The following is a 23,308-nucleotide window of genomic DNA, read 5'->3' as shown; positions in this document are numbered from 1 at the left end:
TTTCCATCCATTCGCCATTCACTAAAACCACACACTCTTTCAATTCCAAATGAATCTAAATATAATATGTTTTTATAAATTTAATGAACAATTCAATTTGACCTCCTTCCAGGTTTCAAATTAAGATGATACTTTGATCCTGTATTCAGGGTTTTATGCTAGAGCAGAATGTTCACCTTTTAAACATAAAAAATCTTGAATTAAAAAAAAACTTAAGCCTCGAAATTGATAATTTACGCAGCCCCAATGAGTTTAGTGGGAGGCCTAGGAAGCGGTGGCGAGACGATCTTAACGCTTACCGCGCGGGCTGTTTCCATGACAGGCAGAATAGAGAATCGTGGAAGGATTTGGGGAAGCCTTTGCCCAGCAGTGGGACACAGTGGGATAGATAAAAAAATGAGTTTAGTGTTATTATTAAAAACTTAATTAAAATATATATGGATAGATAACACTTCAAACTTCTATTTTTTGTGGTTTTCAGTAAGGGTGGTTTTACATAACAACGTCAAAAGTCTTGAAAAAATTGTATGTAAAAACTCAATCTGTTTCTGTTATGTTAATTCGGCAGCCCAACGGCCAACACGCACATCCTGACTTTAACGCATTTATTAATTTATTCCGCCATGACTGTTAAACGAACCATATTTTTCGTTTTAATTTTGGTGTAGAGTACCTACTTCTAGTGATAATATAACAAAAATAATGGTCAAGTGTGTGTAGGAATCGTGGTTATAATGGTTCTATACAATTGAACTAAATATAAACAAATCGAGTGGATGACATTTAAATTGTAAATAAAATAAAAAACACCGACTAAAAGTGATTTGACACCAGACAACAGATAATTAAATTGAAATGAAACGACAAATTAAACCGCGATAAAATCCGTAAAAGTCGTTTCATTTCAATGTCTAACATTCGCGTAAACCTAAGAAACCACTATAATTAAATTGTCTAGCTATTACAGTTCCTTAGATACAACCTTTTGCCAGACGGATAGAAAAACAAATAGAGCGAGTTGTATCTCAGAAATACGGTTCCGCTTATCCTCTATCTTTACGGATCCCTAATAAAAAATATAACATATGGTAAACACCTATAAACCAAGCTATTGTAAGTATTTTATCAATTTATTAACTTAAGTTAATTTTCTTTTACTGTACACTTGAGGTATTGGCCAAACGTTTGAATGATCATTAAAGAAAATTGCCTTCGCTTAACTCATACAGTAGTTACAAAGAATTTTTACAGCAAATGCCAACATGCTTCAAACATTTCTTGTTGTACTGACCATCATAAGTTGACCCCCGGTGCTATTGTGGGCCTACGATTGATGAAGATAAAAAATACAAGAAAACCTGGTCAAGATAAAAACAAAGGACTATAAATGTGTTATTTTGTTAAGTTAAAATGTGTTGAATATTTTTGTTATGATTTCGTACTTCAAAATGTAACAATAATGAGAGAGACAAAATATAACGCGACACTTAACCTAATAACAATTAATAATTATTATTATTTTGATTTAAGTAAATAAATATTATGTTTAGCCTAATTCTTTAAAAAAGTTTGGTCAAATATAATTGATACCTTAAATACCCAACAAGAGTATTAAGTACCAGAAAATGTTTTAAAATATTTAGTGGAATAATAGATAGTAAAATGAAAAAAAAAAATGTAATTGACATAATTAAGTGCGATTAAAGCATCTTTAAGAGGCAGGATCAGAAGGCTTACTACGACCTTTTACTGTGATATTTTTGCTGTTGGGTAGGTGGAAGAGAGATGCCGCTCTCCACTGTGTAGAACGTTGTCTTGCTTCCACAACTGCAATGGATTTACCTTAAGACCTAGCAGTAGGGTCTATGTTACAGGGGTGCTGAAAAAATCCTGTTTGTCGTTAAAATTAATATGAGTCTATGCATTTCTTCGGTACATTTATCCTATTTCACAATGTTTCGTGTATTATTTATTTATAGTTTGATATTTATATTATATATTGATACTAGCTGTCCCAGCAAACGATGCTTTGCCGATTTTTTTTTTCTAGTCCTATGTATTTTTAATGCCACATTATAAAAAAAATAAAAACAAACAATTTCGTCCAAAAAATAAAATATTTTTTTTTACTGTGAGCAACCCTTTCACTTAGGGGTATGAAAAATAGATGTTGTTCTTTTCTCAGACCTACCCAATATGTATACAAAATTTCATAAGAATCGGTCGAACCGTTTCGAGGAGTACGGTAACTAACATCGTGACACGGGAATTTTATATATTAGATTAAGGAATTACTAAATAAATAAATAAAGTATTATTTATTTATTTAGTAATTATTTAATAGAACTTATTACAGAGCCCCCACAAAACTGTTTGCACAGTTTCTCTGTGGGCAAAAATGGGTGTAATATATTTGTAATTTTACTAGTATTTACATTTTCTGTTTCAATATTAAAGACAAAAACCAGAAAGTTTACTTCTGGTTTTTGTCTTTAATATTGAAACAGAAACGCTTTTGTCCAAAAATCTACTTCTAAATCCGTGTTAAGTGCGCATTTGTTTTTCTTGCTACATAAATATTTTTAAATTCAAATAAAATATGATTTATAGCAAAATAAGGTACAATAAAATAAAACTCTTTCTTTTCCTAGAACTAGCCTGTCCAATTATAGTCAAGCTGTGTAACCCAGTTTTTTTCATTGGCTTGGTATGAAAGACGTGTGTCAATATAAAATGGGCGAACTAGCATGCAATGGAAAGCAAACAATTATTGTTGTCGAGCCATTTGAGCTTTACTGAGTTCCGTGACTTGCAGTCTTTTATTTTTTATTTTGTGATAACTTGAAAAAAATAATTTGTGATGTTTTTTTAACAATGTTTAGGGATTCAATTGAAAAAAATTGTATTAATCTTGACAAGACTTTAAGGTAACATAATACTTCTAAAATTATAACTTATCTATAAAATCAAAAGAGAATATTAATTAAATTGGTATTGTTATTCTTTTGTTAAAAAAGGATTATAGATTTTGATAGTAACTGTCGTGAGATTGATTCATTATTAAATGATGTAATGGTTTACTCACGCGTATTTATCGGGGTAGCCCGACTAGTTTCGGACCCAACCGGAGTCCTTAATCATGAGCAGACTACGAATACTAAATACGCGTGAGTAAACCGTTACATCATTTAATAAGGATTATAGAGGTACGTGATAGGAAGAAATTAACTTTTTTACTATTTTAAGTTATTACTGATACAAACTTTCATGATAAAGCAAGTTTTAATGTTTCAAATATTCAAAAAGTATCGAATGTTTCTAAGAAATTGTATCGTGTATATTTGGTAACTACGTATTCTATTCTAGGAGATTTTGAAAGTTTGGGACTAAATTTCACTGTTTGTAACATTAATATAGAATCCACAAAAATAAAACTTTGGATTTCATTTCATTTACTATTATAATTTGTTAAAGTTGCCAACTTTGGTTCTTTTGAACTTTATCGCTTTGCTATAATATACGACCCTCAATGAGTTTGCCTTGGATCGTTTTGGGCTTATTACTTCGCTAAATGAGACGTAAGATTTGTGGAAGAGAGATGCTGTTCTAAATTGTCAATCTTACAAACTACCAAATCAAAAATTTACAAAATAAGAACAAAGACAACGGACTTCACAAAACTATTTCACGATATAACATCTATATTTTGCTAAGTAAAAAATGATCAAATTTCGAAACAACAAGTCGTCTGAAAATACCTACAATATTGACTCAAGTACAGTTACACACAACCTCTCAAGAAATCAAAACTTTCACCGCAAATAAAATATGGAAAGGCAGTGTAACGAATCATGAGAATGGACAGGTGCACGCGACAGTACCTAGGGAACTTGCGATCAATACAATGTATTAATAGGGCTGAATTGATGCAGGGTGGCAACGTAATTGTTCCGCGAAGGAATTTAAAAATACTTCGTGTAAGGAGGTTTGAGTCGCATAACTGTGGTAGAAAGGTTTTTTCTAAAGGTGTTTTCTTTTATCCTGGACCTCATGTTTGGTTTTTGATGGGTGCAATTCTTATAGATGCTCACAACCTCTGACTAGGCTAGCGGGTAGTAGGTACAGATTCTTATGATATACACCGTGATTTTTTAGTCGTCTTACAAAAGCAGCCCAGTTCGTGTATCCAATGACTAGAACACGTTCATGATAAAAAAATAGGTATTTATGAGATTTAAATAAATTTAAAATGCAATTTTTATTCAATATTATGATGCAATTCGTAGTTTTTTAGAAACACAGCTCTGTTGCGAGCGTGGTCCGAGCCTTGTAACAATGGTGAGGGTCGCGGGCGGCGGCGTTTTTATCATTTTTAATAGTATTTTCAAATTTCTCTTGTTTAATTTTCTTCGTACTTATTGTCTTAGTTGATGATAAAAAAATAATAATCGACCCTAGGGGTATTTTACGTCGGGTACATGAACTGGGCCAGTTTTGTAAGACGACTAAAAAATCACCGTGTATAAATCAGTCGCCGTGCAATATCAGGTGTGTCAAAACATGATATTGCACGGCGTGTGTGTCATGTTGAGTCTTTTACTTTTTCTTGCTTACTCGCACTTTTTTCACTTATTTGTATTGATGTACAATACAAATAATTAAATTATCTGTTCCGCCGTTACCATAGATACTCACCAAATTACACAGACCACATCTGTAAACAATAAAAATCTTTACAGTCAGAATCTCAATCGCTTTTGTTTTTCACCAAAATGAGACTGCCACAATACGAAATAAATTTTTATGATTGTAAAAACTTTATCTTATTTCTCGTGGAATAAACATAAAAGTCGAAAGTAATAAAATATTTGTTTACCATCTCGAGAAAGCCGTAATATAGGATTATAAGCATACAAGAAATAAAACCAACTACAAGTACTTACAAAAGATAAAATATACATTTAATGGTATCTTTATTTTATCCTTTAAATTGATAAAAATGATGCCGGCACTAAACGAATTTCAATCCTTATATTGCAAAGGTTTTACAAATATTCCAATCGCACAGAGACACCCAGACTCAGAACACGCAGGATCGAACCAGCGGCACATCAGCCACAGGGCGTTTGGTGACGTGATGACCTGTGTCAGTTCACTCGTGAAATGATTAATGTAACTTGTCATAAACAATATGACGAATAACAAGTGTAATGTTTCAAGAAACGATTTGAATTTGCTAGAATCATCATAAATATATGATGAGGATAAGAGTCGTACTTGTCCAATTTTTTATCAATTCATTTGTGTTTGGCCACTTATAATATTTAGCACTAATTTTTTTCGTCTCAATTTTTTTTTTATTATTAATTTCCTAATATTGCATATATCAGTAGTTCCTATAAGGAGGTACGTAAAATAGTTCTGATTACTCATCGTTGTTCAATTAATTTGTCGTTCTTAAATTTAAACAACCTGTGTGGGAATTATAACAGCTGACAAGATTATATATGCATATTATTATTTGGCATTTAAAAGTAAATTTGTCGACCATAATTTATCCTTAATATTTTATATTAGGATTTTTTTATCTATATCTATACTTAAAATATAAAGCTGAAGAGTTTGTTTGTTTGTTTGTTTGCTCTAATCTCAGGAACTACTGGTCCAAATTGAAAAAAGTATTTTTGTGTTGAATAGACCATTCATCGAGGAAGTTTATAGGCTATATACCATAACGCTGCGACCAATAGGAGCGAAGATACAATGGAATATGTGAAAAAAATAGGGCAGGTATAAATCATAACTTATATCTTCTAACCATTATTAAATGATGTAACGGTTTACTCACGCGTATTTATCGGGGTAGCCCGACTAGTTTCGGACCCAACCGGAGTCCTTAATCATGAGCAGACGCGGCGGGATCGCGAGTCGATCCCGCGCGCGATCTTCTAACCACGCGGACGAAAGTCGCGAAAAAGAAAAGGTTTTACCTATTAACCTTCCTCTGAAAAAATAATTCACGTGCATTGTGCAAAGACTTACAAAATAGATAGCACTATCGATAATCCTACTCCATACAGAGATCCCTTACTCAAGTACTATTTGCGACCACTTTCTTTAACACCTTTGAAAGGGCCCTCCATCTGAATGCCCCGTAATATATCAATGTATCTAACCCAAATTCATCTTTATAAAGAAGACCAAAGAACAGTATTTTTGTAACTATTTTGTGACGAAATCCGTCATATGCTCATTCAGTGCAAATTATTAACAATAAAATTATATTTAGATCTGGTTAATTCTTAAAATAAATAAGGTTCGATACTTGTTTATCAAAATTTAAAAGATTTACCTTGTGAAATTAGGGTTAATAAGTACTACAGTGCAAGTTTTTTTAATTGTCTACTCCTACAAACCTCAAAGCTTATTATCCTTTTCGTGTAGCTTTTCTTCTAACAACTATCAAATTTATTTACTCGAAAAATAACAAAGAAATAAAAGAAAAGTTTTAACGTGTTAACAAGGTACTCAAAGGCAGCTCTTAATTAGCCCTCGGTTAGGTTCTAGCTTACTGTCTATCAAAAGTCTAGAACTATAAATAGACAAAGATATTACCTTGGTTTTCACACGTTTCTCATTACATTGTTAATCTCTTACAACGAGAGAACAGTTTGTCTTAAGATAGCTTATATATTTATCAGTACAATAAACCTTACAAAATTAGCCTCTGTAAATCCATGTATTTGTTCAAAATTCTATTTTTTTATCTAATAACTATTTTAACCCTAGAAAGATAGTCTGCGTAAAATTGACGCATGCATTCTTGAAATATTGCTCTCTCTTTCTAAATAGCGCGAATCCGTCGCTGTGCGTTTAGGACATCTCAGTCGCCGCTTGGAGCTCCCGTGAGGCGTGCTTGTCAATGCGGTAAGTGTCACTGATTTTGAACTATAACGACCGCGTGAGTCAAAATGACGCATGATTATCTTTTACGTGACTTTTAAGATTTAACTCATACGATAATTATATTGTTATTTCATGTTCTACTTACGTGATAACTTATTATATATATATTTTCTTGTTATAGATATCGTGACTAATATATAATAAAATGGGTAGTTCTTTAGACGATGAGCATATCCTCTCTGCTCTTCTGCAAAGCGATGACGAGCTTGTTGGTGAGGATTTCTGACAGTGAAATATCAGATCACGTAAGTGAAGATGACGTCCAGAGCGATACAGAAGAAGCGTTTATAGATGAGGTACATGAAGTGCAGCCAACGTCAAGCGGTAGTGAAATATTAGACGAACAAAAATGTTATTGAACAACCAGGTTCTTCATTGGCTTCTAACAAAATCTTGACCTTGCCACAGAGGACTATTAGAGGTAAGAATAAACATTGTTGGTCAACTTCAAAGTCCACGAGGCGTAGCCGAGTCTCTGCACTGAACATTGTCAGATCTCAAAGAGGTCCGACGCGTATGTGCCGCAATATATATGACCCACTTTTATGCTTCAAACTATTTTTTACTGATGAGATAATTTCGGAAATTGTAAAATGGACAAATGCTGAGATATCATTGAAACGTCGGGAATCTATGACAGGTGCTACATTTCGTGACACGAATGAAGATGAAATCTATGCTTTCTTTGGTATTCTGGTAATGACAGCAGTGAGAAAAGATAACCACATGTCCACAGATGACCTCTTTGATCGATCTTTGTCAATGGTGTACGTCTCTGTAATGAGTCTGATCGTTTGATTTTTTGATACGATGTCTTAGAATGGATGACAAAAGTATACGGCCCACACTTCGAGAAAACGATGTATTTACTCCTGTTAGAAAAATATGGGATCTCTTTATCCATCAGTGCATACAAAATTACACTCCAGGGGCTCATTTGACCATAGATGAACAGTTACTTGGTTTTAGAGGACGGTGTCCGTTTAGGATGTATATCCCAAACAAGCCAAGTAAGTATGGAATAAAAATCCTCATGATGTGTGACAGTGGTACAAAGTATATGATAAATGGAATGCCTTATTTGGGAAGAGGAACACAGACCAACGGAGTACCACTCGGTGAATACTACGTGAAGGAGTTATCAAAGCCTGTGCACGGTAGTTGTCGTAATATTACGTGTGACAATTGGTTCACCTCAATCCCTTTGGCAAAAAACTTACTACAAGAACCGTATAAGTTAACCATTGTGGGAACCGTGCGATCAAACAAACGCGAGATACCGGAAGTACTGAAAAACAGTCGCTCCAGGCCAGTGGGAACATCGATGTTTTGTTTTGACGGACCCCTTACTCTCGTCTCATATAAACCGAAGCCAGCTAAGATGGTATACTTATTATCATCTTGTGATGAGGATGCTTCTATCAACGAAAGTACCGGTAAACCGCAAATGGTTATGTATTATAATCAAACTAAAGGCGGAGTGGACACGCTAGACCAAATGTGTTCTGTGATGACCTGCAGTAGGAAGACGAATAGGTGGCCTATGGCATTATTGTACGGAATGATAAACATTGCCTGCATAAATTCTTTTATTATATACAGCCATAATGTCAGTAGCAAGGGAGAAAAGGTTCAAAGTCGCAAAAAATTTATGAGAAACCTTTACATGAGCCTGACGTCATCGTTTATGCGTAAGCGTTTAGAAGCTCCTACTTTGAAGAGATATTTGCGCGATAATATCTCTAATATTTTGCCAAATGAAGTGCCTGGTACATCAGATGACAGTACTGAAGAGCCAGTAACGAAAAAACGTACTTACTGTACTTACTGCCCCTCTAAAATAAGGCGAAAGGCAAATGCATCGTGCAAAAAATGCAAAAAAGTTATTTGTCGAGAGCATAATATTGATATGTGCCAAAGTTGTTTCTGACTGACTAATAAGTATAATTTGTTTCTATTATGTATAAGTTAAGCTAATTACTTATTTTATAATACAACATGACTGTTTTTAAAGTACAAAATAAGTTTATTTTTGTAAAAGAGAGAATGTTTAAAAGTTTTGTTACTTTATAGAAGAAATTTTGAGTTTTTGTTTTTTTTTAATAAATAAATAAACATAAATAAATAGTTTGTTGAATTTATTATTAGTATGTAAGTGTAAATATAATAAAACTTAATATCTATTCAAATTAATAAATAAACCTCGATATACAGACCGATAAAACACATGCGTCAATTTTACGCATGATTATCTTTAACGTACGTCACAATATGATTATCTTTCTAGGGTTAATGTGACAGTAAACGCTCAATTGACATTTCTTTTTTAACGTTTCAATTTTCAACGATCACACATCTGTTGCTGTGTTAGATTACAACAAAATACATTTTTTTGCTTATACAAAATATTCTCCATTCATGCTAGGTCAGAACCTCACATGCAGGTTTTTAAATGAAAACTATTTCATCTTCATAAACTATTTGTTAGGTATTCTGAAAAAGCCATGTTTATAAGTATAGCACTGTGATTAAATAACGCAACGCTTTATTAAGGACTCTTTTTGGGTCCGAGACTAGTCGTGAGTAAACCTTCACTTCACTTCATAATGAGTCATTCTCACTATAATTACAATAAAATATAATATTGCGGTCCAATAATAAAGTGGCACTTCTATATTTAGATCCTCGATATAAGAAAAACTAAATCGCAAAAGCATAGCAATACATGCAACATGCCAGCTCAGCATATATTATTAACTCTACACATGCATATTTAATTAGAAAAAACAGTAAAATTACTATTTCCTACAACTCACAATTTTCCCTTTCGTTTCGAGATAAGCATCTTTCAAGTAAATAAAAACTGGGCAAACGCGAGTTGTACTTGGTAAATAAAGGTTCCGTACTGTTATACTATATTTTTTTATAAACTATAATGCTATCAGTTTTGCTCTTTACCTTTTTTGATAGATATAAGGTATAAGGACAGATAGAAATACAAACTGACTCTGGCGAATTATAAAGGAACGAATAAGGAACTAAGGAATTGAATGTTTGCGGGGGATTCACAAACATTCAAGTTACATACGTAAAGACAATTAGACTCACCCCACCAACACATCCACTCGGCTATCCTTGAAGTCCAAAAAATAGTATAACTCTAAAAACGAGTGATTTTGTTTGAAATTTCTGACTTTTCGTGGTATATGCCAAACATAAGTGGAAATTTGCTCGTTACATTTGCTGGACCCCGCGAAGAGTTGAACCGTCGCGGTCACACTTTGGACGATTAAAAACAAAAGAGGCCTCACGGCAGAAAGCGATGGGAATACCACAATTTCTTCTTGCAAACTCGGCCCTTCATCACTTAGCATTGTGCATCACCTAGTATTAGTACCTATATAAAGGATAGAGTGTTGAGTCACACATAAGTAACGCAACAACGTGATATTGGACCCTTAAGGCATAAAAACTATACTTATTATAAGTCATTACCGCCATGAAGGTTGTGTAAACTTTTTATCATGAAAGTAATTATTTTTTATTACGACTTATAATTTAAAGTTTATGCTTGAAATGACCTATTAGTCACTGTGACGGTGACATAGAACTGCGATAGCAATGATTCATAACAATGCAAGGAAATGGGTTACAAATGTTGGCGTGTTGGTCTTATGTAGGCTGTGATGTTGGGTCAAATATTTGAACCAATGCTTATATGTTTGTATAAAGTTTACTTCCAGGATTACTCTGGCATTTTTCATTATTCTGAAATCATAGATAATCCATGTTTTAATCAAATCATTGTTGATAAAATTGATGAAAGTAAATTGATTTCCTTCGTATGTAAATATTCGTTTTTCTGTAAAAAAAGAAACTAGAGAAATAGTTTTTTTTATTACTAACACACACAGTTTATTGAACGTTTTTACTTTCATCACATATCGGTAAACTCTTGCATATTCATCGGAAGCATCCGAATAGTTTCGGGCCCAATTTAGCCTTAATCATGAGCCACAGCAAAAGTCCCATGTTATAAGTAAACAACATAACCAAAAACTCCTTTAACCTACATAGCCAGAAACTATAATAATATTGCACCAAACCTTAAATAATTTCCAACCATTCTAACCTAGTTACAATAAAATAAGAAACAAGAGAAATAAATAAAATCCAAAAGTCCGCAACACAATTTCCTTTCTGCAAGCCCAATTGACCAATTACCACATCAAAAACTAATAAACAAACAATGATTCTAAGTATTCCGTACTTAAGTGTTATTTAGGTCAAAAATAGATTAAGGTTAGGTCAACTTTAAAGGACTCGGTGAATAAGTCCAACGTTTCGCACGGAATGCTTGCATTACGGCTACTTAACGATGTAATGACTGCGTATTAATTTTTTGTATGGGCTGTTGTTTTTCAAGACGAAATTACTGTGTGAGGGAAATTTAGCTTTTAAAATTCAATATACGTAATATTTGAAATTAGTCTATGGTGATGAAAGGGTGAGGTAACAATCTATTTAATCTCTCAGGTAATTTTAAAATATTTGACACGTATTACCTTTTTCTGAACAACAAAAATTTAAAAAGCAAACTTGCTTTACAGTTTAGGAGATGGTATGTTTGCTGGACATAATAAGAAATACGTATCCATTATTATGCTATAAACTACAAAACGACAGTTCTGGCAGTCAGTCTAAAGATTTTATGGGAACTGTCTAAAGATCCTGACGATTGTGTTGCCCGTTTTGCAGAATTGCTAACTAGGGTATTTAGTAGCAATCAGCAAGATTTAAAGTAAATAAATTTAGCAAAAACTAGGCCGACTGATTTCAATTCATTTTTGTTGCGTATTGGGTTAAATAAGTAGTGTTTAATAGAAATAAAAAGAGTATCGTAGAAAAAAAAACCCTCGAAAGATCTCTCGTTTTGTCTTTAAATCCTAATCAATAATTAATAACTAAACATATTATTTACACCAATATTATCTTCTTCAGATTTCAAAGTGGAAGGCTATCCTGTGTTGGTCTGGTTCCACGGCGGAGACTTCGTCCGAGGCAGCCCTAACAGCGTCAATCCGTTCCAGCTGGTGCTGAAACAGAGGGTAATAAAGCTTATGAAACTTCCAATGCTAAACTTAATATAACTTTGAATAAATATGACCTAGTTACAAAAATAAAATTGCAGACTTGCGAAGGAAATTACCGAATTCACGTGCCACTCGATCTAGCTATATTTTTTTTTAAGTTTTTAAAGTTACATTGGCAACTAAGTAAGAACATCGTAAATAAGTAGGTACCAAGAGTTCTTTTTTGATCTTACACTATACTAAGAAAAAAAACAATTATTACGTTTTATAGTAATTATCGTGAGATTATTAAATTTTAATGATGCAACGGTTTACTCACGCGTATTTATTGGGAGTGGCCGACTAGTTTCGGACCCAACCGGAGTCCTTAATCGCGAGTCAAACTGTCGTGATTATCCGTGATTGTCCCGAAACTAGTCAAGTACTCACCCGATAAATTAAGCGTGAGTAAACCGTTGCAAATAATACATTATCTACATTATATACTGTTTATCTTCCAGGTTATATTCGTATCCGTTGCTTATCGGCCTCAGCATCTTCGGATTCTTCTCAACACTTGACAACGAAGCATCAGGCAACTTTGGTCTTTTGGACCAAGTCGCCGCTTTGACATGGGTCAAGAACAACATCGAGAGCTTTGGAGGAGACCCTGAAAATGTCTGCATCATGGGGCATGACGCAGGAGCCGTCAGCGTCACCCTTCACCTAATATCATCTTACTCCGCTGGTTTATTCCAAAAGGCAATCGCAATGAGTGGAAATGCTCTATCACCAGAATCAGTAAACGTAGCGAGGAAAGAAGTATGACAGTAGACAAAGTAGCTGTAGCCTTCAGTTGTTTCCGAAAACCTACGTACCAGTTACTTGACTGCCTAAGAAGAGTTCCGGATCAAGCCCTCTTAGATATAGCTGGTCCCGTAACAGACTGGAAACCCATAGTCGATGGAGGGTTTAGCAACATAACAAGTCCATTTATACCAGAGATGCCAGAAAAGTTATTCAAAGATGAAATCTTTTCACCAGTCCCTCTATTAGCCGGGTATACAAATATGGAAGATGGATTGCTTCTAGAAAAAGATGATAGTGTGATTCTGGAATCAGTCAAAGGGAATTTGATTCAATGAGAGAAGAAATCATTCTAGCAGACATCACAGTAGACAACAGTTCTTGTTTTACAAATCAGCATCACATACAAGACACAGTCGCGTTTTTCTACAAACCAATCCCCCCGACTACAAATGAGACTATTCTAAGAAAACTATTCGTAGATTTTTATACGGATAAGACTCATGGAGCTACTACGTACCACTTAGCGAAGCTCATTAGTCCTCATTCTCCCGTTTTTCTCTACAGATTTGATCTCAAGCCATTTTCTGACATTGCTAATGAGGGCCTTCCAGAGTGGATCGGTGTTCCTCATAACTTTGATTTAATCTTCACCTTTGGGATGCCTTATCTAGCTTTGCCCGAAGACTTGAGTAAATGGGATTACAGAGACAAAAGCATATCAGAAATCATAATGAGGATGTGGTTCAAATTTCGTTTGGCATTCGAATCCAACGAATTCAGGAGTAATAATTGATTGGCACGCTTTTGAAGTAGAACGGCCCGGGTATTTAATAATTAATCGGGCGAATTTTACAATGAGCACGCCAGCGACAGTTAATTATAAAGCGTTCGAGTTTTGGACGGACTTTTACCCAAAAGTTGTGGAAATTGGAACAAAGTGTTGTAAAGAAGTCTTAGATGATTCCGGCGCAAATATATTGTCTTCTAAGATTTTACGCAGTTTAATATTATTATATTTGTTTTCATTTCTACTCTCATAACGTATGAAAGGTTGTCAGATTGTGGTTATTTTTGTATAGTCTATTGAAAGATGTATTTTAAGTATAACAATATTTCTTCAGTACTGAATAAATATTTACCTTCCAGAGAATTGATAGTCAAATAAAATTCTTTAGAATGTCGGGTTGTTTTTTTTATCTATGACGAGTTATTTAAACTGCACCCAGACGTTTGGAACCGGTCAAGCAATATTTTTAATAATATAACTGTACTAGTTATACCTGTTTTAGCAGTGATTGTCAAGATCAATTGCAGATCATTCTTTAATAAGAATCGATCTGCTAGATATTAGCAGCAAGGTGGAAGTTCTCAATTTGTCTGTATTTCGCTTTTTTTACGTTTGTTACCTTCGCACTGAGGATGAACTTATTTTTTTATTCGTTTTTTATTTAACGCGAAAATAGCTGTAATTTGGTCCCATAAATTAAATCAATATTGGCTCTGGACTTTTTAAATTTAAATTCGGTTGACTTTTTAAATTTGAATTTATTTTTGTAAAAAAAACAATATTATAGTTTCTAAATTCCGTTACAAAGAGTCAAACGACAAGGTATAGGGTCGATAGGTCAAAGGCGTCAGACTTGTCACAGGTTGATGGCAGTTTTTGTGGCCGTTGCTTACACACGCGAGATTTTAACGTACTGATTTTGTTATAGTACGTCCACGTTAATGTAAAATGTCGTCAGACTCATATTTTGACGTCAGTATTGTTGGAATAAGTTGTTCATGAAAATTATTTACCCAATAGTAGCGTGAACAGTTTGGTTTTACGGTCAACATTGAATAGTTTTTGAACGTTGCAAAGAAAAACTTTTAGCAAGGTATATATTTATTATATATTTTAGCAAACACTTATTAAGCCGTTACTTGGAGAAGATACATAATTTTAGACCGTCTCTGTTAATTAACAGGAGTAAGTAAAAAATTCGCATCGACGAGTCCCATAATTCATGTATCAAAATTCATAAAACAATTGACAAACGAAGCAGAAACAATCAAAACTCCCCTTCAAATCGATAGCATAGTTTTAAAGCAAAGCAAACTAAAATTTTATTGGAAAAATAAATTCTACAAGAACATAACCTATTTTCAAACAATCGTTTTCGTGTTACACAGCCATTACTCACTAAACTTACGAACATTTAACCGTCAACCCGTGGCGATAAACTGAAACAGCATTCGGTTCATATTTGCACCTATTGCTTTTAACTGAAGGTGATAATTATATGAAAGTTCTAATTATGGAACGAAGCTTGACAAAAGACTATGAAACGGTGGACAAAATGACAATTTATTTCTGCGGAGTCACGTGACTTTTTGTCTGTAAATTCAATACTCTTCTGAAATCTCTGTTTTCGAAATCCAAGCCTGTTTAACTACATTTATACATTTCAAGTCATTGACTGGGTCTTGACACCTCTTTTTCTCTTTGGAACACTTTACTTTTTGCTTTTTGTAACAAAGACCCAATCCAAAAATATCCTCATAAAATGTATTTAAAAATGCGATATTTTAAAACCACTTTAAAATCTATATCCATCTCTTTTCCTAAAATCCCAAGGACAAAAGAATATAAATTCAAAATTACGTATTTTGTAAATAAGGTCATCCACACATGACTCTTCACAATGAATAACAAAAATCAATCTTACCACTTTACAATAAAGCCTATTTAGACGTCAAAGAATTACAAGCCATGCTGTTAACTGTACAAATGGTTGTTTTATTTGATACACGTGTAAAACAAGTAACAGATGATGTAATAGCAATAGAAATGGTTATTGATAATAAAGTTTATGAGGTTTATCAAGAAGATAACTATAATGTCACAGTATTTGTTAATGTAAATGACATAGAACTGAAATCTCATAGTCAAAAGCAAGGCAAGGATATAACTTTAGAAAATGTTCATATATGATGTGAGAAAGATCAAGTTTATCAGTCATTACTGAATGATGTTTTCACACATGTAAGTTCATTCGAATTCGAAACATGGTTTTATAAAAAAGTGTTAGATCTGCACAGAATTTGTGTCAGTGACGTAAGTTGTGATGGGTACCACTGTTTTGTCAAATTAATTCCAGGAATGTTTTGTTGAAACGGTAAGTAATTATCTTAAATGATAAGATATTTATAACTTATAGTAAACACAAATTTCATTTGTTTGTAAGATGATGTCTTAGTAAACTTACTTACTCTACACATAAAGATCCAAGCAATCCTGCAGCCACCATAGAAATTTCAAAAATTAAGGCAAGTACACATCTAAACATTTTATTAAAGCAGTACCCTTGTAAATAAATATTGTCGTATTGTTACTTTTACTATATTGTATAACTATTATATAACCATGTTTTCCCACAACTATAGAAACGACTACATCAGAATCTTCTATTTCAAAACGAATGTAATACGAGTTATCTTCAACAACCATTAACAATAAAATGATACGAAATGCATCGAAATAAACAAATTCGATTTGTCCATCATATAAATGTTATGTGAAATCATTCTGTTCAACAGTATCGATACAATTCTATTGTTCAACAGTTCATAAGTTAAATATGAAATTACTCTTGTTAGTTTGCTTGGTGGTGACTGTAAGCTGGAGCAATGGATTTGTAAGTTCAAATCTAATTACCTACCTATATTAATTGCTCGAACTAAAATGAACAATACCCTCGAAGACATTTAGTCCTCCAAGACACAAAACCTAAAACCTTTCAAGTCACATCACCCAGTCTCGGGACGAGCATTCGTGCATCACACAAAGCTTGTCCTAACCGGGGATTTAACCCACGACGCATCGCTCTCAGTGGGTTTGGCGAAGTGATCACAACCACTCGGCTATCCGCGCAGTCTGTTAAATGTGTTCGAATGTTTGACCATTACCTTTAAACCTTTAAGTTAGGGCTCTAGAAGAAGCCATGTCACCATTTTTTTATATTAACGCGAATGCACAATACTTTGTAAAACACAATTCCGCTGCCTAACTGAAACCCTCTTACTTTAAAAGGTGGTGAAAACCACAGAAAATTTTTCAGGAAGATACGTTTAAAAGACGTATTTTCCTGAGACGTTTAAAACGTTAAGTATAATTACAGACAATCGAACTCTTGAATTTAATCAGAAGAATTCGCCTTATCATGAATATGAGAATCCAAAGAGAACAAAATATTTAATAATCCTGATCAGATGGGGTCACAGTATTTAATAAAGTTTCAAATTTGTTTGCACCAAACATAGTATTAAAGAATAAGGTCACAAAATATTAATATCTGTTTTCGGCACTGCTAAGGGATATTTATTAAAAGTGGTCCGGAGCATTTTGCTCCATGAAAATTTCGTCAGACTTGATATTATTTATATATATCTAGGTACTACTGATTTAATATTTGTCTTATAGTTCCGTAGTATTCTAGTAAATGCATCAATATGATATTTAATAATGTGACTTTTATTTCTAGGTATCCAAAATCGAGCAAATACTGACACTAACATTGAACTTAAATAAATATGTTACCGAATGTATGGAAGAATTTAGCAGAGCTGATGAAGGCAAAGACGATGTCAGCATCTCAATGGATTCAGATGAAGCGGGCAACGGTCTGCAAAACGTAACTCAATGTTTCTTTATGAAAACAGGTATATTAACACAAGAAGGAACTATAAATGCTGACTCAGCGTATGCTATTCTCTCTCTACTAGGCATAGATGAATATGTGTCCAAAGAACTGCTGAAGAAATGTACAAGTATCATTGGATTCGATGCAGAGCAGACTACGTTCGCGATCTTCAAATGTTTCGAAGATGGATTTAGGGATCTGGATGTACTTTGAACTAATGATAGGAATTTTAATAGTGATAAAATATAAATGAAATACGATTAAACCTTTTTTTGTAGTGATGATGTGTTTTATTTGAATAAGGCTAGAGAATTCATAGAATTGATTTAAAAACTAAAAGTTAGGAGTATCAATTCATGATTCTTCTGATAGTTATACTTTTTCTTCTGCTTAAGGTTTCCATAGATAAACAATAGCCTTCAATTGCCTCTCCTGAGGATGAAAAAAAAAACAAACGATTTTTTTACTATACAAATGACTTAATTCATATCACTTTTAGAAACGGAAATCACCAAATTTTGTCTTTGACGTATCTTCTTACCGAGAACTACATAAACAAATTATAAATGTTAACCTCGTTGCATACCTACCTGGAAAATCGTATTTGTCATTTTTTCCTTATTGATATTGGACTCAAAGGACGAATTTATTTCCAAATTAATGATAGTAATAATTTGAGTGTGAGATAAGAGTGGATAACTGTATAAAACCAGTTTTTTTAAAAAATAATTTTGTGTGGCGCCTGATTTGTCTTTCTGTTTTTCTTTTTAATATTTTGGTGTATTTATAATACTACGATTTTTTACCCGGTGGAAATAAACAGTGTGTTCCCTTATCTTATCTTCACAACCACGGACGAAATCGCGGGCAATAGCTTATAAGATATTTCTACTTCCGGAAGAAGATTAGTTAAACAGATAATACGATGTTAAAACCTATCGTCATAATACAGGTTTCTTTGGCAGTTAGATTCTCAGTCATATTCACCTGACTTCACTTTATGACAAGTAGGTAATGATCATATTGGAACACAAAGATCACCATTGGACCATTTTAATGACTTCCACAATGCATTTGAGTCAACCATTTGAAGTCGTCGTTAGTCATTTAAGGAAAAACACCTGCAATTATACATACATAGTACATATTCACATACTACTGTGTCTACTATGAGTTGTAGTAAATTGACGCATCTAAAAAGAACTCTGAGACATGTATGTTGTTAGTGAGGATGCTATGAGCAGTGGCAAAGGCGACGTCTAATTATTTTTTTGGTATGCGGATAGTGCGTATAATGAGGTTCCGCTGCCTGTCTGTTCCTCTGTCACCAAGCCATATCTCATGCATCGTGATATCTGGAAAGTGAAAAGAGAGGATGGTTTGATGTTTCCAAACACTGAAATGAAAATCAAGGGTAATCAACGTTGGTGCGATCTTAAATTTTATGGGTGACGACGTAGACGTAGATTCTATGCGAATTTGCTATTATTAAGCCTATATGTCATTGTCGCGAATCCGACTCGTTCTGTTAGTTTTTAAATTTGTATTTCGAATATGATTCCCACGTCAAGAAATATGGCGGTGAGTTTCTGTTTTGTTTTTTTGAATTCTTTGTTCTTAATTTAAATTCGAGTTTCAGTGACAGTTGTCAATATGTGTGTGTTTGTTAATTAGTGATTAAAGTTTAAGTTTTTAAGTATAATGATATAATTTTATTAAGTTAAATTCTTGTTATGAGGTTATCATATTAATTAATGTTAATGAATGCTCACTTAGATTTGTGATTGTAGTAACAATTCGACATTTACACATTTTTATAATAATTTTGGAATACCAACTTCTGTACCTTTATCAATTTGTCTCCATAAAGGCCAAAATTCGTGAATTATTTGTTATTCTTATTAGAATTTATGTTATTATATTATTAAAGCGAGCTTCTAACATTTTGTCTCGATGATGCTTTTATGTTTTTATAAAGGTCGTCGGTTTTATTAATGAGTATTTATGTTTATTCTAATCAAGCAATACCGCCTTTTGCCAACCTTTCATAATCGATTCCGATGCATTAGTTATAATAAAAGTTGATATTACAATCGTTTTAGTCTCTAAAAATAAATGAAGTGCAAAAAACATTGTATATTTCCATTTAAAAGCAAAATAGTTACATTACCGTAATAAGTTTTTATACTTAGTGCCTAGGTTAGGTTAGTGATTAGGTTAGTTAGGTTCAGTTTCATATATTTACAACTAGCAAACCAAAAAAATAGTGCAAAACATTCGAAATATACCAACCTAAATAATATCGTCATTAAAAAAAAAATACAGGTTCATCTAAATAATATCCATTTAAAAAAAAAATTACAGGTTTCAAAATATATTAAACTCAAGTTTTTTGACACTCACACATCCAAAAGTAGACACTTAATAGGTACCTACCTAAATTTGATTTCAAAATAAGGAAAAAGGTATTGAATTAATCAACACATCTAATACATCAACACTTAAATATTTAAACGCCCAATCAATGACATAAAAACAATTTATTAATAATTGCTCCACCTGCCTATGTACTCATCTAAAATACCAATCCGTAAACAAAACCTATTTTGACAAGCCATGACGACAAAAATGTCATTCACATTGCATTTTGACAAGTTGCATGACTTTGACATGTCAATCCAATGCATCTTCGCGATCAGCGTCAGTGCTCGGAGAAATGAGTCTGGTCTGCATAGCAAAATGCCTAAATTAACAAATCAAAAAAACTATGTAGTTAAAAAAATATATTTTTTATTTTCCAGAGGTCATTCACAGCCTTAGTTTTGCTGACGTCATTCGTGGCGGGTCAGCGACCTTTCTTCGCTGGATTACGACCTATAGGATTCCCTGAAACGCCAAACAGGACTACTACCACACAGGATCCATTAGGAAACCGGTAAGCTTATTTACTACTCACGTATTCATTAGTTTGCCTTATAAACTGTTGGCTTTCGAGTTACGGAGACGTAATGATCAAGATCTTGTTCTATGTACGATGCTTTTAAGTTCAATGAAAACATTATAGCTTCAAAATACAATAGGAAATCAGTAATAAAACAAAGGTACTTGCGTTTGAATGCAATAATCACAAGATCTGGACTGGTTTGATGGAAATATTCGTCGATTCAGATCGTAGGGTATAAAACAATACAAAATCTACCTGCAACCAATAAAAGTAGAAAGACCGCGCTTCATAAAATTTCGTTGAATGGGGGTAAATACCCAAATATTATATTGATGTAGAACACCCGACGGAAATTCTCAAGAAACGAGAAAAGGACTTATCTGGAAATCCGATAAATCCTTTGATTAATGCCTCCGAAAACAAGTTTATGATCATAACTTACATCTCAGAAATCCCAGACATTAATAACGTAATATCTAATTAGTCACGAAACGTATCTTAAACATACGTATTTTAAACACTTGGGTTATTATTGGTATATCCAACTATTAGAAAAAACTTGCTTAGTCTTAAAAGGTAGTTGTCCACCTATGTTGCCCTTGGACGTCTATTTTCTTAATCGATTGCTAGACTTTAAAACAACAGAGCTTCGAGATGCGCTTGCGCATGCAACTGTACAACTTCATATTATCACCAAGATAAATTACTAATTTTAATTGTAATATTTCATTTCATTTCATTATATTACATATTTGTCCCTCTTTGAAGTACAAGAAAAAAAAAAACTAAACATATTTTTGGCATTAATTTATTTCCAGTTTCGGCGAAGGAACTACAGAAAGGTTGCCAATCGAAGCCAACGGCGACAGAGATTTAATTGATCGACTTAGCAAACTGCCAATCGACAAGCAGCCCTTCTGGTTCATCAACTGGCAAGCTTTAGAAGAACACAGGAAGAAACCTCAAACGTACCCACAAAGGCCGAACGTCTTCGTTGACTCAGTGCCCCTGACTTCAAATACTCAACCCAGTGGTTTCAGTTCAAATTCTGGCTTTTCCTCCACCTCTGGATCGAATTCCTTCAATCAAAACCCAGGAAACAACTTTGCGTTAAATAACAACCCTAGTAATTTCCAATTCAGTGCACCAGCTGCATCCAGTAGCTTTAATCAGGTCACTGGCAACACCAACAATTTTGATGGTATTCCAAATCGTGTGAGTGAAGCTCAATTTGGACTAAAGCCCACAATTGGGAATAATCCTGGTTTTATTCCGAACAATGATAATTCTTATACTTTCGTTTCCAATACTATGGATATCAATGGACAAAGTTTTAACACTGCATCTAATGACGGACATTCTTACAGTACACCCAACTCAGGTCCAAGCTCAATGAGACCCAATTCGGGAAGCTCTAATGCTGGTACGTCGCCAACATTTAATTCAAATATTGGACCATCCCCTGTATCAAATTCAAATGTTGGGCCCATATTAAATACAAATGCTCAACCATCTCCGCTAAGCTCAATTATTAGGCCCAACTCTGGTTCAAGCTCGAATATTGGAAACAATCCCAACTTCAGTTCAAATATACCCTCTGCTTCGTCGAACATTGGACCTAATTCAGTAATCGGCTCAAATATTGGACCCAGCCCTGTAGTAAACTCAAGGCTACCTTCAACGGGTATATCCTCCAACATTGGACCCAATTCTGGGTTAGGCACCAACACCAACTTTTCAGCTGTAAATCTGTACCCACCAAACGCAAACCCAGCGGCCTTATTACTTAATAAACTACCTCCTAATGCTTCATTTGGAAACGTTTCCTTCAATTCTTTCGCTAATTCTTTCAACAATTCTTACCAACACAATCATAATGGATTCTTCGTTCAATCTTACAAAACAGACTCGTTTGTTTCACACAGCAGTTCCTTTGGCTCAAGTACTAGGTATCCAGTATAAGCCCCATCAGCAAGGCGTCAGGAATATAATTAATAAAAACAATATTTAATTTAATAAAACATTTTATTGACTTTTTAAAATAAATAAAACTTAATTACTAAGCGTAATCTTATAACTAAGACCTCATTAGAGTGAATTTAAATAAAATTATTGTAAAATGCAATCATTATTGTTCATTTTATTTGACTCACACCTTTCCCTCTTTTAAAGAATTATTTAGATTCATTGTACAAAAATAACATGGAAATTGAGAACTACAGACATTTAGCCAAATGTTTTTAGTTTAAGAGTTTCGTCACTAGTGACTAAGTCAGTCTATGTAAAAGGCTTTGACTTACATGAAGGCACTACAGAGCTAGGTAAGCACAGCCCTAACAATTAACTTAATTTGAAAGCTAAGAACTCCTTAATAAATCCTCCTTAAAAAAATCGAAAAATAAATTTCCTTCATAAAGTTCGCATATGATTGTACAGTTCTTTTTCAATTATAGTTTGCTATCACTGATCTATTAATCCAAGATGGTTGCCGCTGTCAAAGTGAAACACCGCTACGTGCAGTATATAGCGCCATCTCACTTCCACAATGACTCCGCCGAGATATAATATCATAGTACAGGCACAGACCTTAAGCTTATATGATACAGCAAAGAAAAAAACTAGCATAAACTGCATTGGATCCTGAGATTCATACATTAAGCTCTCACTAATAAGTACCAACGATTAGTAAGCAATACATTACCCGTTACAAATGCTTGACAAATATATTAGTCTAACAAAACAAGCGATGTACAAAATTTAATATTTTTTATATACTAATCGCGTGTAGTCAGCAAAAAAGTCGATAAATCAATTTCCAAAGTTGTTTTTTT

The 23,308-nt window shown here is 33.6% G+C and overlaps 1 pseudogene; it reads left to right on the top strand.

Moving 5' to 3' along the window:
• Window positions 1–11,930: 11,930 nt before the first annotated feature.
• On the top strand, window positions 11,931–22,444 carry LOC113492014 (annotated as a pseudogene).
• Window positions 22,445–23,308: the final 864 nt, after the last annotated feature.

The sequence above is a fragment of the Trichoplusia ni genome, chromosome 1 (genome assembly GCF_003590095.1).
Source record: "Trichoplusia ni isolate ovarian cell line Hi5 chromosome 1, tn1, whole genome shotgun sequence".
NCBI lineage: Eukaryota > Metazoa > Arthropoda > Insecta > Lepidoptera > Noctuidae > Trichoplusia > Trichoplusia ni.
The sequence above is the reverse complement of the archived record's forward strand: the minus strand, read 5'-3'. Positions and strand labels throughout refer to the sequence as shown.